This window comes from Uloborus diversus, unplaced genomic scaffold (assembly GCF_026930045.1).
Source record: "Uloborus diversus isolate 005 unplaced genomic scaffold, Udiv.v.3.1 scaffold_370, whole genome shotgun sequence".
Lineage (NCBI taxonomy): Eukaryota > Metazoa > Arthropoda > Arachnida > Araneae > Uloboridae > Uloborus > Uloborus diversus.
In genome coordinates, this window is record NW_026558539.1 from 19,486 (window position 1) to 35,112 (window position 15,627).

The 15,627-nt window shown below is 36.5% G+C and overlaps 1 pseudogene; it reads right to left on the minus strand.

Annotated features, from left to right (window-relative positions):
* Positions 1-15,627, minus strand: part of LOC129233389 (neurogenic locus Notch protein-like) — a 62,471-nt pseudogene that overhangs the window by 19,297 nt on the left and 27,547 nt on the right.

The following is a 15,627-nucleotide window of genomic DNA, read 5'->3' on the forward strand; positions in this document are numbered from 1 at the left end:
ATCTACAAATTTTGTGTATGTTTTTCTTTTTTTTTCTTTTTCTTTTTTTGCATATTTGGCATTATCTTACTTCAGTTTTACTGTACATTCATGATGATTTAGTTTCTGTTGAAAATAAAGCATTAAACAAACTTAAAAATTCAATATTCACTGTTTTTTTTCGGGAATCAAAAATATATATCTTCAAAAATCTCTATGATTTTCTTTTTTTTTTCCTAAATTGTAGTTACTACCATTTCATTTCGCAACATTTTAGCAAGGTAGAAAAGCGGAATAACTGAACTTTTGGGGCTAAGCAAATTGGTGACAAACAAATCAAAATTCCTTTATAATTGAGATTATAAATACGGTTCATTGCAATTTCAACAGATTCTGTTTTTGAATGCATAACATTAAAAAAGATGAAAAATTAACTAAAATGGAGTGGTAAAATTTGATCTCTAAATTTGGAAACAACCTTAATATGTAAATCATACATATGTTACTCAAAACGTATGAAAAATCATATGTAAAGGGTAAATCAAACATAAATTATACCTGGAGGGCATTGGCAAATATAGCTGGCAATTGCATCAATACATCTGGCACCATTTTGGCAAGGATGACTTAAACAATCATCTTCATTTATTTCACACTTTTTCCCAGAAAATCCTATGGGACACATACACTGGAAACCATTTATCAAATCAGTGCAGATGCCATTGTTAAGACAGGATCTTGAAGAGCATTCATCAATATCTTCTTCACAAAATATTCCTTTATAACCTGAGAAAAGAAATATAATTGTGATAAATCAAAAACTTTTATTAAAAACCATCAATAGTTCATTTAAAAAAGTATTTCATGCATCCACCAAAGTCTTTGCAAAATTAAATATATAAAAAACTAATGTATTTCTTGAAACTTGTTGATGATTTATGATCTACAGAGTTGGCTAGCATTTAAATTGTGGATGAATCCAACTTGTTTTCAGTAACAGCTTAGGAAAAAGATTTGTATTTTCATAAGAGATAGCTGAAACTAGTTTAAAGCATAAAAATATCCCTTAAAAAAGGAACTTAAGTTATAAGCGCCATTACACAAAACATGACTTATGATCGCCTAAAAATTTTAATACTTTAATTTTGGAAACTTTTTGAAAAAATCTTCCTACACCCTTCCCCCTTGAGTCATCCAAAGATAGCCCAAAACAAAGCTCTTAAAATTTCAGAAACTAAAATATTTCGGGCTGGGGGTGCGGAATACCCCCCCCCCTCTCATTGTGTTTACTAAACGCAGTGTAAGTTTTTTGTTTAAGATTTATTTTTCTATTGAGAGAGCAACTCCCTTCCACACATCGCCAAAGACAACCCAAAGTTTTAAGACTTCAATTTCAATGCTTCGGGGAGAGAGACCCCTTCCCCCCGAACTCTTTCCTCTAAGGTCACTAAATTTTATTTAAATTTGCGGTTTCCCCCTTTTCATCACCGAAGATTTAAGAATTTAAATTCTAAAACGTATTGAGAGAAAGCCTTCGCATTCCCTCTTCTTAAATCTTCCAAAGATTACCTAAAGCTGAGTAGTGAATACTTTAGCTTGGAATATTTTTCGGGAAAGGAGAACCCCGAACCCCAAGACGGTCCAAAGTTGCGCTTTTAAGACTCCAGTTTCGGAATTTCGCCTAAAGAGATCCCCCCTCCCTCCCTTTTGACATTGACAAAGACAGCCTAAAAGATTTAAGACTTCAGTTACAAACACTTTTCGGGAGAGGGTCGCAAATGCCCTTTAACTTAAGTCATTTCAGTATAGCCTCAAATAGTTTTTAATATGTCAGCTACAAAACATTTTCATGTTAGAACACCAAAACCATCTCGCATAAATTCACCAAAGATTGCCTAAGTTAGTGTTTTTAAGACTCCAGTCTTCGATTTTTTTAAAACACACTTTTACATCATTAGAGATAGCCTAAAACTTTTTGACTTTTAAATTTTTAAGAGGTTGCAGAGGAGAAATATCGAATCACTCCTAGCATCAAAAATATTTTCAATTCAGTTTTTCGATATTTTATACTGTACACCCCCCGTGAGTAAACCCCCCCACCCCCCCCAGATTGTTCAAGATATCAACGTTTTAAGACCCCAGTATCGTGGGTTAATTTGCGGACAGATTACCCACTTTGCAAGAGCAGCGTTTTTTCGCAAACTCGTGCTGCCGTCATTTTCCTCCCCTTTCCTTTCTCTCCCCCCCCCCCCCCCATCCCATATTTCCATTCTAGCGAGTGTTTGATTCAATGACATTAGAATTTAGTGATTCCTCAAGTCATTGTCAAAAATGCAGGAACGGTTGTCCATCGGTGTTTCCAACCAGCTTGAAATCCCCCCCCCCCCCGATTATTTCCCAAAATTCTCATTTTCATTAAAATCTTCAAAATCCTTGATAGTTTCTGTTTTACCTGGTATGTGGACGCCCTTTGCTTTGGCGAAAATATTTTCATTTATTTTTGTCAATCACTCTCATTCGGTGATGCAGATTCAACTCTTAAGACATTTTAAGAGCGTACATAATTTTCATTTATGCGTGTAAAGTTTGCAAAAAAAAAAAAAAGCAAATGAAATAAACGAAAGAATGATTTAAAATAGCATGAGAAAAGGCTAAATTTTCAATTAGAGCCGATTGCCTCGAAAAATCAGGGAGAATAGCGAGCAATTCCTCGGTCTGCAATGCAGTGAGTTGGGTATAACAAAGCTATACCTAAAAAAAAGTCAAACGGCGCGAGTCAAAAAGCCACTCCTCCAAAAGCACGTTGCAAACAAAACAAGCACATGGCGGAAAACCGAATGAATGTCAATGTAAATTCGTGGTTATGGAACGGTCCAGTAATATTAAAGCATATTTTTCAAACACTCAATTTTTCTTTTTTCATTAAAAACTAAAAGAAAGTCATTGAATTTCTTTCCGTCCCGACCTCCGTCTCGGAAATTTTGTCAAGACAGAAATCCGTCCTGAGACGGAAGGTCTTGCACCCATGGATATAATTATTTCTATATCAGGTTGTTCAATAGATATCAGGTTAGATATATCAGGTTGTTGAGAGACAACACCACTGATTATAAAGGAATATAAGTTGCTCTTTTTTCTTTTGTTTCATTGAAATTATGATTGAAATCAAACTTAGTTAATCGTGCAAAATGGGAAAATTTCATTTTACAGTTATTTTTGAAAAAGAATCAAGTCCCTGCTTTGAGAAAAAAATGTCTTCAGTTTGGCAATTTTTCAGTTAAGATATAAAATATTAATGAGCAATGCATTTTTCCCTGCAGGGTTTTTCAAAACCTAATTCTAATCTTAAAACAAGTGTAGGGAACCTTAAGTGGTTCCCTGTTTCCACTTATGGAACGATCCTTCCACCTTTGATCTTTCCATGTACGATATATGAGAGTGGATCAAAAGAGGCCAGTTTCACTAACCGGTATCTCTGTTAGAACTTCCCTTGACAAAGTCTCTCGTTGTTTAAAGATTCGTGAGACATATTGGGTAAGTACAAAAGTTCACGAGGAGGAGCAAAACATGGCGTTAGCGTTGTTATTAATACGCAGCTTTCATTTCAAGCAAAATAATTTTCGTACATACAAACCGCGATCAAGCACCAGCTTAATGAACTGCGGAAGATGGTTTACGAAATTTCACTGCGGAGAGATCCTGAAGACGATCTTCAGGGACGGTCGACGGTGTTGTGCGCACTTTAGTTCAGAATAAATACTGCACTAGTTTCAACAGAGGCAACTCTATTTGCTCAATGTATGGGTGCCCCATTCCACTAATCACACGCCTAATCACCATGTGATTTTTACTCACAATCCCTTTTATTTCATGCTGGTCCAGGCTGAGGATTTGTGGTGAAGAAAACCTTTTGTAACACCAACTTATTTGTACAGCAGATAAATTTGCAGGCTCTCTGCAATTTTCTAATTCAACTTTTCATTGAATTTGTCCCACATGACACAATACACTGATGAATACAATAAAACACAATGAAATACAATAAAATTATGTACATTAATATACAATAAGAAGAAGCAATCCTTCGATCGATTCGGAATTCTTTTCCCATTTGATTTGGAAACACGAGCACAAGGGTGCAGCGAACTTTTTTTATGCATAAAATTTCTAACGGTGCGGAAAAGTGGCCTCGTATAGAATTGAACTAAGGATTCTAATTTAAAAGAGTTATAATATTAAAAAGACTATGAAATATTGCAAAATTAATGGCACTGGAGGCAACTGAAGGTATCAACTCGGATCAAAAATTGTTGGCACAAATACTAACAATAACATTTGGATACTTTACCGGGCTATTGCAACTAAGGATTCCAATTTCTTACTTTAAAGAATATACATTGAAAAAACGATAAAATTAACAAATTTTGTGCGATGGAAGGCAGCAGAGGCAACTGAAGATGTTGACGAAGATGAATAAAATTTTGCGACGTAGGGGAAAATGACCCATATTGGACCACTGCCCGAATTGGATTTCAGACATAAAAACTAATGTAACTCTGTGTTGCATTTTAACAAGGGGAAGGCAAGAATTTTTGGGGAGCAGCATGGAGAGAATTCTGGGGGAGCATTCAGACTATGCTACCCCAAATTTTGAGCAGAATGATAAAAAAATAGATAAATTCAATTTTTGTAAGTCATAAATCAGTGTTCGTTGAAAAAAAATCTCTCTGGTTTTCAGTAATAGTTGATTAAACTCGGCACATTTCTAGGCACGAGCAAGTTTTTTCCCGTAATTTGACGATGACTTGGGAATTCATGAAGCATTTTCTTGCCTTTTCAGTACAGAAAAAAAATGACGGAGAACCATGGTGAGCTTTAACTAAAGAAGTAATTTTCCTATATAGGATAAATACTTCATTTTGTGTGTCCAGTGTAACGGTCAGGCCCAGATCTATGACTTTTGGGCCCCCCTGCAACAAAATCTGTAGGGGTCCCTCTCCAGAAGCCAGCAGTGTATATTTACAACGTTAAGTCTTAGTGCTAGGTTTTTTTTTTTTCATTTCCCCCCCCCCCAATTGGGCCGTTAGGTCCTTTAAGGATGTGCCCCCCTCCCCCCTACACTGTGTGGTCTATGGATACACAGAACGGGGTCTGGAAGGATAGTATATATATTATGAGAGTAGTAATAAATTCAAGATCCTTAGAAAACAATTTGGATAAAATAGTCAGTTGTTTAGCACATTAGCCTCTAAAGTAAATCAAAATAAGATAATATTCTAAAGATTAAACTTAGCATTTTTAAAGACAATAATTAAGAATAATTCGAAAAAAATTGCCACATTTTGCATTATTTTCAACAGTTTACATTGCAATAAGCATCCAATTCCTTTTTGAAAACGTAGGCACTTAAAAGGCTTGCGTACCAACATCTCAGGAATGACCAAGCTTGGCAGCTATGCCAAGAATTGAGATATAAATTTCTGAATTTGTTGCAAAAAAAAATTTAAAATTCTCATGAGACTACACTTTAGTTGAAAAGTTTTTAGCGCTTTTGAGTCCAAAGCAATGAGGATAAAGTGAAATTTTAAATTTTTCCATTTCTTAAGAAAATTAGTTGAAAAAAAAAACGATTTGATACACATTGAGTTATTTTCATTACTTTGCAGTTAAATAAGCATCCAATTCTGCTCTTCTTGGAAAACTTTGCCACTTAAGCGTCTTATCTACTTCAATTTTGTGAATGACCAAATATGGCGGCTATGTTTCTTGCTGAAACATCCATCGCCTTTCCGGTCAAAAAACGATCTCCAAACGATCTTTGCCCTAGTTGATTTTTTTTTCTTTTATTTTTTTTTCTTCTTCCTTTCTATCTATTCTTTGGTAAAATTATCTGCAGGCCGTTTCTGCTACCGGGACTAGCTGGAAAATAGTTTCTTACTTTTTTTCTTTAGAAGATGATATTGACGTAACTTAAATGAATCAGTATTAAAATTTTTACGAAGTAGATTTCCTTTTACGTTAAACTGTTTTTTTTTTCCTTTTTTTTGGGGGGGGGGAGGTTAGTTTCAACTTTGTCAAACAACATTTCTTAGTTTCTTAACTCAACGTTTCTTAGTTTTTTAACTCAACAAAAGTTTTCTTCCAAACTTCACTTGTCGACCGATCATTTGTTACTTAAGGCTGCGTTCATTTTTATGGTTCTTAATTTTAGAAGGTGTAGAAAAAGGGAAAATAATGTGACTGGATGGATGAAATGATGGAAAAGAGCACTTTTGATTGTAGGAACAGTGACAATATTCTAGTACCTGTGCTAAACTTAAACCTTCCCCCGCAGACTCAATGACGTCAACATGAATGCTTTCGAAAATGAACAGCCAGTCGAAAAACACTTCTTCCCTTACGTAATGAAAATTATTTCGTCAACCATTCGGACGTGTGGGTGTCCGATTCGGACATCCGTCCTTTTGCTTTCCGATTGGCCCGAGCGAATAATCTATCGCACAGATCTGATCGAGCCGAAAGTGGAAATGGGAGAAAGCGATGGAATTCAATTTTTTCCGTAGGCAATTGCAGTTGAAAACGAATGCAACCAGAATGCTTAATGTAGAGTGGAGTTTTACCAAAGACTCCCAAAGATGTTGCCATGTGGGGATTTAATTGACCACCTTTTACTTTCATGTGAGAGTACACCAGTGAGATTTACCATTCAATACCAAATAGGAGATTTGTTGGGCACATTTAATGGATTAATAGCAATCCTGGGATTAGGTAGTGGATGGTTTTACCAAGAACAGAAAGTTTGCCTTGTGAATAGCCAGACATTCCAGTGGCGGACATAGAACTGAGAAGGAGACGAATATGTCACAGAGTGTGTGGCACTGAAGTCTTTGTCACACAAATAAAGTTAAAGCTATAATTGAGAGCATGAAATTTTACCATCAATAACAAGTCAAGGGGGCCCAAAACCAGAAAAAAGGAACTCTGTATAAAGCAACTGTACAGTTTTATTCTAATTTGTCCCATTTTGGAAGCGCAAGGTCCGTTTCAGGAATATATGTTCCTAATGGACTTTTTCAACTTTGATAGGAATATTTTATTAAAAAAGTACTTTCACATTTGGAGCAAATGTATCAACAAAAATTGGTTCATAAAATTTAGAATTATTTTTATTTTACTTTACATACAGCGACATCAGCCACCTGTCCTTAGGGGGTCCAAAAAAGACAATATTCCCCTACTATCCATAACAGAAGGCAACTTTTCCGCACTGTTGGAACTTTGGATTATGACTTCTCATTTTTTTAAAAAGATACTGACAAAACGATAAATTTTTAATTTTGCATAATGATGCACAAAAAGTCCAAAAAAGTCTCTGAATGTGCAAGTGCAACTGTGTTTGTTGACATGCTCGTTAAGATGCATTGGGAAAACTTTTTAAATTCCGATATCAAATTTCAAATAATGTGGAAAAGTAGCTTGTTTTTGTCGTTAGAATGTGTGCAGCATTTTGTTGAACTGAGTTGATATCTTCTGCTGCCTGTGGAGCCAATCATCACACAAAAATTCCTAAATTGTCAATTTTTCAATATTTTTTTAAATAAAAAATTGAAGGCCATCATTCCAATGTTGCAGAAAAAAACGCTTTACATTAGTGTTCAAAGGAAAAACAAAAATAAACGAGCAGATGCGTGCATCACATATCTTCCTTTTACACCAATTTAATGTCATTTTTTTATTAGTGGCAATTTAATGTGATTCAATAGTTGACTCCCTAAGTATCACCAACAGTGGCCAAATTGAAACCGGATTTTTTAAAAAATCGCCAAATTGGTGACAATAACTTGGCGACCAAAAGACTGGCGATATATCGCCAAGTGTCCACCAAATTATAACACCACTTGAGCTTGCATCGATATTAACAATGATTTCTAACCAAAAAGGTGAAAAAGACACCTTCAGAAATACCAGAGAAGGCAACCAAAAGGGGAGGTGCACTACTAGACCTCACTAGGATCTACGTACCAAATTTCAACTTTCTAAGACATACCGTTCTTGAGTTATGCGACATACAAACGCACATACCGAAGTCACAAAAAAACTCGTAATAAACTCGAGAATTGTCAAAATGGATATTTCGGGGTGTCTGTACGTTCCTATGGTACGTCCTGTGGTCGGATGGGATAAAAAACTCAACACTCATTCGGGGGTGAGCAAAATGGAAATGAAGGTCGATTTTTGAGTGAAAAATTTTTTCGCGAATACAATACTTCCTTTTTTGTAAAAGGATGTAGAGTTAAAAGTCACATTTCATGAAGAAGCACTTTATGTAGACCAATTTGCTCTAAATATGAAAATATTTTTTAAATAAATTATTTTTACAAAATACAAACTGTACGTACAGTTGTTCTACAGAGTTTTCCAAGTACAGTAGGACCTCGATTATCCGGAGGGGACTGCTACTGCCTCAGACTTGAATAATAGAAACTTTGTACAAAAACTTGTCAGGATCGCAAATTTCAATAAGTATAAAAAAAAAAAACACAAAGAATATTCTTAAGGGATGTAAATGAACGCATAAAAAGGAATGTTTTACAGTTAAAAAACTAAAAGTGAAAGTAACTTGTAAGCTTTATAGAGTCCAGAGTCCATTAAATATTTATACAATATAAAGTTTAAAACAGAAAAATAAAACTGAAATTTACGAAAAATAATTTTATCTCAAAATTAAAAATTCATCATTTTATTAATGTACATTCAGGTTTTTAAAAAAACACCTAAAACACCTGAAAAACAGAGAAATGAAACTTATCTTTGTCAGGGCTTACCTATCTACAAAAAATAGACTTCATCATCGGCTCGGTTAACAGAAACCTCGGTTAATAGAAGCTCGGTTAATCAAGGCTCAACTACCCGTGGTTTTTACCATCCTGCCCAAAACTGTCAGAAAGTGTCCAAAACGACATTACTAGAGAAACTTATTTTGCGAGGAGAAACATCAAAACATAACAAAATGTGTCAAAGTTATGTTTTATATTGATCATTCAAGTATAAATATATATGTAACTTATTTATACAGCTGATTCTAATGTAGTTACGTACAAGTTACTATTTATTAAAAATTTAAATTTGTACGCATGAGTTTTTTTTCCTCCCAGAATAGTAATCGAATTTTTCGACATTTGTGCATGCTTGCAAAAGAAAATGTTCAAAACAAGTGCAATATTTGATTTTACTACAAAAATTGTCATTTATTGCATTTCCAGAACATATATTGAAAATATGAATTAAAAAATAAATTGCACTAGTTTTAAAATATAAGTGCTATATTAAATCCATTTATTGTTCGTTAATCTATGATTTTTTTATTAAAATATAATGTAAAACTAATGCGTAAAATCCATTTTTTTAAAAATCAGCCTTTTTTTGCTGCATCTAAATATTACACATTTAATAACATTCCTTTGAGTTACAAACGGAAATGAAAGGAGTTGTCTTGGTGTGTGGTGAATTTCTTTTTATAATTCTACCTACTGTTACACAAGGAAGTTTTTAATGTAACTGAGTTACTTGCAATCTCTTAAAGTAAAATATTTTTTTAACGAGCATTTCGGAACAAACATTATCGAATACTCCTTAATTAAAAACCATTAATATTTATATTAATGCATCACCAATACTGTAGTAAACACGAATTGATTAGATTATACCCCTTTAGCTTTTGAACACTTTTGGACAGTTCAAGACACTTTCGGACAGTTTGAGATAAAAACCACCTGCCCTGTCCTAAACCAGTTTTGGACAGTCCAAAACCCAACCCTGCTCGGGCCTCTTTGGCATGTCATTGAGGCAGTCACCGGTAAGATTTGATGCACTAAATTTTTAATCTGACTTCATTCAGGTGACAAAGTCGATGCCACACCCTCTGTGAGATGTTTTGGGCTCTTTCTCAGTTCTATGTCCGCCAAAAGAAAGTCTGTGTCCATTCACAAGGCAAACTTTGTCCTTGATTAAACCATCCACTATCTAGTCCCAGGATTGCTGTTAATCCATTAAATGTGCCCAACAAATCTATTTGGTATTGAGTGGTAGATCTCACTGGTGTACTCTCACATGGAAGTACAAGATGGTCAATGAAATCCTCACGAGCCAACATCTTTTGGAGTCTTTGGACAGAACTCCAAACTTTGGACAAGCAAGTGCCAAACTCCACTTTAGCTACATTAAGCATTCTGGTTGCATTCGTTTTCAACTCTGCAATTGCCTACGGAAAAAAATTGAATTCCATCACCTTCTCCCTGTTCCCGCCTTTGGCTCGAGATCAGATCTGTGCGATAGATTATTCGCTCGGGCGATCGGAAAGCAAGAGGACGGATGTCCGAATCGGACACCCACGTGTTTGAATGATTGACGAAATAATTTTCACTACGTCAGGGAAGAAATGTTTTTCGACTGGCTGTTCATTTTCGAGAGCATTCATGTCGACGTCGTGGAGTCTGCGGGGGGAGGTTGAGGTATATCACAGGTACTAGAATATCGTTGCCACACCGCTGTTCCTACGAAAAAAAGCAAAAGGGCTCTTTCCATCATTTCATCCATCCAGTCGCATTATTTTCCCTTTTTTGACGCCTTCTAATATTAAGAAATGAGCACAGCCCTTAGGAACGAAATGATCGGTCGACAAGTCTAAACAAAACTTTCATACATTTAAAAAATCAAGGAATTTTGTTTGACAAAACTAAAACTTAAGCTTCTCTCCTCCACTAAAACAAAAAAGAAAAAACATCAATTTGAAGGCAGAAGCAGTTTTTAGGATATCTGCTTGATAAAAATTCTAAATGCGATTCACTTAAGTTACGTCAATACATGGTCCCAATAGATGGCCCTGACGCTCAAAGGGCCTCAACAATTCACGACTCTTCCGTGTCAAATGGATGCAGTTCATGCTTCCACCAATCAATGTCAACCTTTCAAAGTTTATTTTTGATTGGAGGTCCAGAGGCGCTGCGCACAACCAATGCATCCACCAATCAATGGCAACAAAAAGGGAACAGGTTTTCCTTGTAGCGCCCTCTTTGTCGCCATGAGTTTCAGCGACTGTCACGGCCAATGAGAATTAAGTGGGGACATGGTTGATTCTCTAAGGTGGAAACTCACTTTATTTTCATATTTTTAAAGCCGGCTGGGAAAAAACATCGGTCCAATAAAAGAAAGCGAGTCATTTTTTGTTCTGCTATTCAAAACCAGTTACCAAGGCTCAGCGGCTCGTACGTAAGTACATTGCTGTAATACCTTTTAAATACAATGTAAAGTACTATAACAGGGTTCATACACTTGTGGTTAAAAAAAAATTCCCTGACTTTTTTCAGGTTTTCCAGGTTGTTTTTTAGAAAATCCCAGGTTTCTAGCTTCATTCAAAATTAAGTTCAAAAAGCATAATTTGAAAAATAATTGAAATTGTTTCAAGTAGCCCCCAATGCAGAAGAACTGAAACTTTTCCCCTTAAATTAAAAAGAAAATAAAACAAATATTCGATCTAAAAATATTTGGGGGGGGGGGGGGAAACAAATACTTGAATTTTTTTTTTTCCTTTCTTTTCTCTCTCAAAATTTTAAGTTTTTTTGTAGTTGTTGTTTTAATTGAGAACTTTCAACTTATTTTAGCGGTTCTTCAATGTCACGTGTCATGCGTAATATTAGCGTCTTACTGGAGTCGTGCAGCCATCTTTTTGCATCCACTTTTGGTTTACAATTCTTCCTTTTATTTCTTATTGTTCACATATTAAAAGATGCTTACATTAAAACTAAAATTTTTCTTCTGTAGAAATTTTTTTAAATATTTATAATTTGTTGCACATTTTATGTTACTTTCAACAGTTTACATTGAGATAAATATCCAATTCTGTTATTTGAAGTTTACGTTTACTTCCACTGTGCAAAGGACCAAATATGGTGACTAAGTGAAAAATTTAAGATAAGTAGACTTTTGAATTTGTAGCATCAAAGTAATTATAAAAAAATTGATAATCCTGAAAAAACTACAATTGAGACAAAATAGTCTGTTTTAGCACATAAGTGTCCAAATCGATAAAATTAAAAAATATTGTGATGATAAAATTTTGAATTTTTCGGGTAAATAATTATGAATTATCCGAAAACAAAAGGCACATTTTGTGTTGTTTTCAATAGTTTGCATTGCAACTAACATCCAATGCCCTTTTCGGGAACTTAGGCACTTAAAAAGTCTTGTGTACTTCCATCTTGGGAATGACCAAATATGGCGGTTAAGCTCAAGATATAAGAAATAATGTTTTGAATTTGCAGCATGAAAACAATTTTTTGTAAAAAATCCATCTTCATGAAACTACAATTCAGGTGAAAAATTTTGAGCACATTTGCTTCCAAGGCAATAAAGGGTAAGATTAAAGTTTTAAAAATAAAATTTTTCATTTTGCAAGAAAATTTAGAACAATAAATAAAATAAAATCAATTTGCAGCACATTTTGTGCAATTTTCATTGGTTTGCAGATGAAAAAAACATCCAATTCTGCTTTGTTTTCGGAAACATTTAAAAATCATGTCCACTTCCATCTCGTGAACGACCAAACGTGGCGGCTACGTTTCACATGTAGCTGATAAGACTTTCGGATCAAAAAAAAGGACTTTCCACGATCGACCTTCCCATCTTCAGGCTTTGTGCTTCCGAAGCAGCCAAGTGTCTTCTCCCCTGTCGAGTTCGTGCATCATTGTTCACACGAGGAATTTTTTCTCGGGAACGATGGAGGGTCAAAAATGGCGACCGCAAAACTTCTTTTGGCTCGCCACTTTTACTGCTAGCATAAGTTTGCCTCAAAATTTTTACTTTTTTTCAGGACACATCTTACAGGCTCGAACACTTGTGCTGCCTTGAACTTTAATCCTCACTTCCAAAAATTTGTCAATTTTATCTTTTTTTTTCAATGCGTATTTTTTTAAAGTACGAAATTGGAATCCTTAGTTGCAATAGCATGCTAAAGTATCCGTATGCTACCGTTAGCGCGTGTGCCAACATTTTTTGGTCCGGGTCGATCCGGAAAGCCCATCCCCCCGTCCGGACCGAATGCGCCCCTTTCCCTCGTCCACACCAAATCCCCCCCCCCATCCGGACCGAAGACGGCACTCCATCTATCCCCACCAAATGTACCCCCCCCCCGATCGGACCAAATGCCCCCCCCCCTGTCCGGTCCAAATGCTAAAAGAGTCACCGGATCGATCGAAGGAATCCCCCGTGAGGCACTCACCTGCTCAGCGGGGGCGGGGGCGGTAGGTTGCAGCCCGCTGTCGCGGACGCCTGCTTGGGGGCGGCAGGCGACGAGGGCGAGGCAGCGAATTGGCGGGCGCCTCGTACCGCTCGACCGGACGCACCGCTCGCCGGGGAGGCAAGCAGGGCGGCGGCGGCAATACAGTGCGGCGCCGCCGCTTCGCTGCCACGTCCCCATCACCCACCACAGCAGGACGCCTCGCGGCAGGCGGGGGGATGACGTTCGAGGGCTGTGCATTGTCCTGGGCGGCAAAGTCCATGTCGACGGCATCCATGCCGATGTCCCCCTGTGGGTCTGAGGAGGAGGACGACGACGAGGAGGAAGAGGAGGAGGAGAGCCGCCGTCCGCGGCGTGCCGTCTGGGGGGTGGCGGATGATGAGGACCGCTGCCATGTGCGGCCTGCCGGGATTGAGTCCACAACCGGAGATGAGGTGGTGTCATCTGTGGGAGAGAAAGAAAATCATAAGAATTCAGTTCCCACGGCAACCGAGTTGTCAGGGATTGAGGGGGGATTGAGGGGGGATTGTGGCGTTCACTGGTGTTATTTATTATAAATTATTTAATTTTATTTTGTCTATTTTCTTTCATTTATTTATTTTGTGCATGTAAATGTGTGTATGTAACTGGCTTAGCACCAAACTTTTCTAATAAAATAATAGTCAAAATGCGTAATTTGATACGTAAAATTAAGGAAAAAAGTACCAAGTTTTTTTGGGGTTTTTTTTGTTACCGACGGAAGGATGCCGAAAACGCTCCCAAAATTGAAACAACGCATTCCTGCAACATAACAAACCACTAACAGAGACATGTTAGAAAAAGTGTGGAATGAACTAGATTATTGAACGGACGTATGCCGTGTGACAAGAGGGTCCCATAGCGAACATTTATAAGGTAAAAAAACTTGGTACTTTTCTCCTTAATTTTTCGCATTAATTATTTTATTCCATCGAGAACGTTTGAAAATACGATTTTTTAAAATCGTGTCCATTATTTATAGACACCCTGTATCTCAACGCCTTTACATTAAAAGACTCAGTAAAATAATTTTTTTCGGCATCATGGTTTCACAAGCCATCAGAATCGAAAGAATCTGCAACACCATTGCAGCTTTCAACCATGAAATTTTTCTACTTGGATATAAATTACTTGAAAACAATTTCCCAAACAGTCTCCTCAACAATGTTTTCGCTGGTATAGCCTTTGATCAACACTTTGCCTCACTGTAAACAGTTTAACTGTTTCTAATGTAATGACTTTTTTCTAGCAAACCACAACATGTGGACTTCAGTTAATGATGCTTTAAGGAATTAGTCTTTCGGTCGACTTTGCTCGTTTTATGGAACTGGTTTTTATGGATAAATCTTTTTATTTGAATGGATCTACGTATTATCGACTTGAATGCACAGACTTGCGGGACACGGTACAGAGCTCTCACCTGGAATATTCGGCAAGACCTTTGAATTTCTGCTGGTGGTACGGTGGAGGACTATTATCGATAGCCATTGGCATACTCGAGATGAAATCCCAGGGTATAGTTTTAGGTCCTGGTTCCGAGATGTGTTCATTTATCGCATATGGTGCGTTTAGCCCTATGTATTCCTGAATGCTAGCTTTTTCGGAACTGGACATCCTCGCTTTAGTTTTCAATTTAAAATTTTGAGTCTGTTGACCTAAGGATGAAGGTTCCACCACGGCAGAGGAGTTTTCTGGCTTCATCAACTTAAGTCTTATTATGAGTTTTAGTATTTTTATTTGTTTAATTTTGTAAATCCCTTATGTATATCCCCCTATATATATATATATATAATCTTTCTGCAGGATGTAGAAAGCATGTGCGGATCCAGGGAGCTGGCCATGGCCCTTTCAAGAAGTTAAACTACCCCTTTTTTGAGCAAAAATGCAAAAAATTTATCTTATAATACATACAAACCACGTTTTAAAAAATAACGTGTAAAAGTTTCCAGGAGAGGGTCCACTACCTCTCATTTTCCCCAACATCAATCAAGATTGGCCTAAATTTTGTTTTGAGTGCTCGAGTTTGTAAATGTTTCCAGGAGAGAACTCCTCCCTCCCTAACACCATCAAAAGTCTTCAAGAATTACGTTTCTGGAGCTTCGATTTCAAAAAATTGCTGGTCCTCTAAAAGTTACTCATGAATCATGGATTGCCTACATTTGCAATCTTGTTCAGTTTTGAAAATTTTTGGGAGTTAACTGCTGAATCTTGTAGAATAAGTCTATAAATTAGTAAAATTTCCTCGAATGAGCCTTTTAATCTCTCCAAACCTTAACATCACAAAAAATAGTCTGAAAAAGCCAATAATTTTGGGGGGAGTGCTCCAAACCTCTTCT